Source organism: Quercus lobata, chromosome 5 (assembly GCF_001633185.2).
Source record: "Quercus lobata isolate SW786 chromosome 5, ValleyOak3.0 Primary Assembly, whole genome shotgun sequence".
Lineage (NCBI taxonomy): Eukaryota > Viridiplantae > Streptophyta > Magnoliopsida > Fagales > Fagaceae > Quercus > Quercus lobata.
The window spans coordinates 55,437,079-55,441,875 of NC_044908.1; positions in this window are offsets into that span (position 1 = coordinate 55,437,079).

Here is a 4,797-nt window from a genome sequence, read left to right on the forward strand (position 1 = left end):
ACTTCAACTTTTACTCTGTTAAGACATTGCTGCGGTGTGGAAGAAATATGAGGGTAAGAGAAAGATGATAACTATAAATGGAAATTTAAATTAAAAAACAAATACCTATCACATGTGTCTTGTGCTTGATGGAGTTATCATGTGAAGTAAATGTTACGATGAGTTTGATAATTGATTAATAGGAGAGAGAGAGAGAGAGAGAGAGATTACACTTTTAGTATATGCTCTAGTACCTTCCCTTCTTAATTTTTTTAGTAATGAATAGTGATTAAAAATAGAGAATTATTTCATCAAAAAAAAAAAAAGAGAGAGAATTAGATATTGGTAAAATAATGATATTTTACTAAATAATATGTCAATAGGTATAATATGTATAATAGAGGTATCCTTACATATTTACCCGAGCAAAATTAGGTAATACAAACATCCCAAAAAAGAAGAAAACTACGTATGTGTATCACAATTTTATACAAGATAATTACATTAGAGTTTTTCTACCGTCACAACAAAACAACACGGTCTTAATATTTTCACAACAAGCTTAAATGTCAACTTACTATATGTTAAAATAAAATAAAATTGTATTAGGATTCATCACAATTCAAAACAAAGGTATTGTAAAAATATTATGAGATTTTATTGTATCTCTAGACTTTCTCATTATATTAACAGTGCCATAGCAACTTCTCTCTAAGTAGGGATGAATCTAGAATTTCAACTCTACGGGGTCATAGTATAAACATAAAACTTTGACCATTTAGCAAATGAGAATTATAAAAAGATTCAAGAATAAATTAATACGTGTACATAAAAGTAAAACTTGTATCTCACACTATGGTTTTCTTCAGGACAAACTGAACTTTAAAGTGAATCTTTACTCAATAATAAAAAATTTCAGAATTTTTTTTCTTATTTAAGGTTGAAATCATATAACAAACTAATGCCTTTACATGATAAACAAAACATTCAAATTCAACAGTAAATCTATCTTTATTCACTGCAATTAGATATAATCTATCTTTATTCAATTTCAAATAAATAAATAAAAACAACTACTTAAAATGATTATAAAATAGAGGCACATGACAATTACTAATATAGGTTTTTGTTGCAACAGTATATATAGCTAGCTGCTCCACTGCTGCAAACACTGCCCTTCCAGCAAGCCTTATCTTCATGGGTGCAAATCTTTTTGCAAAATTCTAATATCCTCTATGTTTGCTATGAAATACTAAATAGTTTGAGTAGAACCCCACGTTAATTATTTTTCACTTTTTAGAAGTTTATATAATGAAAATGCTAGCTAGCTAGCTGTTAAAGTATATACTTACATTTTCTATTTAATAAAATTGATTCTAGCGTTAGAATTGTGGACTTGGGGATACATAGAGACATTATATCCAACAAATTTTGTACCCATTGTGACATATTTCCTATGCATATTCTATTACAATCGTCATCACTCATCACAAATCATGTACCAAACCTTCTCATCATATTACCGACACTATCATTAAATAATGAGTATGTTAATGGGTGTTTTTGTACCTTCATTGAGAAATAATAAAAAACTAGTAATAAACAAATATTAATGACTTATTTCGTATAAAAAAAGTCAATCAACTTCATTATAATTAAAATTCAACCTTAATAAATATGCCCTAGACGCACGTTCAAGGGGACCCATATTGACAGTCTTCCTTTGGCCCGTCCTCATAGCATGACTTCCTAGTAGTGCCCACTAAACCCCTTTTGCAGGTCAGTACGAGCTTCACTTTAGTCTTTATTGCACATACCCATCACATGTTTCGTGTGAACTAGGGCAAATGATTAATGCAAAAAGCTCAATTGTAGCTTCAAGAAATTGGGAACTGATAAATGGGTTTATTATCTGCTTGCGGGTGCCATATATGATATATGTTAATATATTATGCAAAAAGGGGTTAACACTCTGTCAAGTCAAGGGGAGTGAGTGATCAGTGAGTGAAGCCGACCTCCAGAAATTGACAAGGACCTATATTGGAAAGAGACCCAAAAGAATAGAGCAAAGTAAGCTCCAAAATCTGCATTTAAGTTCTAAAGCGAGTCCTGCCCCCTTCCTTGATGTTGCCAACGCGGTTTCAACATTGCCAAATCCTCCCTTAATCAAAAAAAGAAAAATTCCAAATCCTTTAGCTTGACCCCTTCTCCTATTTTAAGTGCTCAATTTATATAATACTTTGTCATTTGTCTTGATAAATACAATCTACAATAAGTGCTGCCCATCAAACCAAAACCCTAATAAGTTCACTCTAAAAAAACAATAAAACACTAATAAGTTGTATTATTAAATAAGAGATTTAGGGTTCAAATCCTATCTACACAAAAAAATCAACTGATGTCTTAATTTGATGATAAGAGCAATCATCATGAAGTGGACACTATAAATTTAAATTCTACCCGTCTACCATATCAATAAAAAAAAAAATGATAACGTTGTAATGTTATTTAAATAAACATGAGTCACCTTAGAATTTCTAGTAAAAAAAGTTTACACTTTCTAAATAATAGATTTACACCTATATATAAAATAATTTTTTAGGATAAATTTTTTTTCCCCGCGGTGATCAATTGCAATGACTCTTTTCTCTTTTGGATAAGTAGACAATGAAGGAGGGCAGGTGAATTACAATGTCCCTCTATTTTTTTAGTTAAATAGCAACAAAAAAAATTTAATAATTAGGAAATAACTAAATATGAGGTACATCAAAATCATGGATGTCCACACATTAGTCTGGGTTGGGTTGGGTTGATTCTAGGAACCCAACCTAAACTCAACCCGATCAATTTGGGTCCCCAATATTTGGACTTGCCGTCGACCTGGAAGAGGAGTCAGTTTGAGTGAGTCGGATCTTCTAGTGTAGCAATCGGAGTCAAGGAAGAGAGATGTGGTTGAAACTCACCAGATCTGGTTGAAATTCTGCTAAATCTAACAAGATCTCTACAAGATATCATTGGATCTTGACAAGATCTCACTGGATATCATCAAATTTAACTGAAGAACGGCAGGTATCGGCAAAATACAACAATATTTTAATATGGATATCAGTCGGGTTGATTGGAATTGGATTTTTATGCAAAGATCCGTCAGTATAAGGTACCCACTGATATAAGGTTTTGGAGGGTGGAGACCCGCCGCCAAGCATCATCGATGTTAGGTTGGTTGTCTTCCAACCATACCCAATCATCAATCGTGGATCCAATGGTTTGGATGGGTGGGTTGGGTCCACGGTTTGGTTGGACTCCCCTAATCAAAATAGACTACACCTTTTAGTATTAGGAGGCTCTCTTCTACCATACCCAATCATCAGGTCCTCTCAAGGCCTCAATTGCAAACTTAGCTAATCAATAGCATCACGAGTAACCTTTTTACAAACATAGCTAAAAACCCATACAGACATACTCTTAAACATTAAGATTGTGCACCAAATGTTCTTCCACTATTAAAGATGATCAAATTTCTATTACACCTAACCTTAAAACTCATGTGCGTATCACATGATATGCTTATTATTATTATTATTTCAGTAATGATGTAATAACCATTTGAAAATTATGATTACAACTAATCTGATATTTTAAGTGTTGATTGTTCAAATTTTGAACATAATAAAAATACAATTGATCCTATAGAGTTGTGAAAAGGTATGATTTATTAAAATTTGGGGATCATAAAAACTTCATGTTTTAATAGAAACCAATTTTTTAAATAAGTTTGGTCTTTTATTAATGTTTACAGGTTGCTAGAAGTGAAACTTTAGGTGAAAAGTGAAAACCCAAGTCGAAGTGGAATCTAAGCTTCAAAAATGTCTCAATTAAGAGGAATTTTTTTTTTTTTTTTTTTTTTTTTTTTTTGGGGTGAAATGCAAGTTGACAATGGAAGACAAGAAACTAAAGTGACTACAATTCCTAAGAGACTAAGTCTAAGTTATTTGCAATGCCATTGATTCGAAGTAAACTGATTTGAACTCTTTTCTTAGATAGACTAACTCGAAGTGCATCGATTTGAATTAAACAAGTTTAAAGTAACTACTGTAGGTCATGGCCTAAGTCAATATTCTAACATCAAACTGACTGAAAGAAATATAAATTCAAATCATACATGAACTAACAATTAAAGATTGTATCAAACTTAACTAATATTTTATTAAACAAGATCAAAGATTATGAGGGAAGCACTTACAAACATAAATTATAGCAAACTTAACTAATGAAATCAAATTATGGCAACTTTGAAGTTTCTTGAGAAAGAAAAATAGAAGATTTTTCTTAAAAATGATGACATTCTTCTAAATTATTAAAAAAAAAAGTATATTTATTATTTCAAATAACACGAATGAAGGAGGTAGGAATTGAACCATATGTGTTCATAAAAAAATAAATAAAAGTTTCAAATTAAGTTACAAAACACATGACAAATTATTCGTTCTTGTTTCTATGATTGTAGAACTTTTTTTTTTTTGGTTGTTGATAAAATACCTATATAATTAGGTTTCAAATCAAAATCTATCTATCAAATGGCATTTCAGTCATTATTTGAAAATTTAGGGATATTTAGCTAATACAACTTGTATATAAACCAAACCCAGCATGCAAAATTGGCCAACCCCTTCACTGTAATTCAATAAATTCAAAGCTAAGTTTGCCGGTGGCAGATATCCAAACCAAAAATAGCAAAACAAAAATGGCTGGCAACCTAATGGCTAAGCTATCTCTCACAGCTCTCTCTCCTCCTAAGACTTCACTACTGACTCCCTT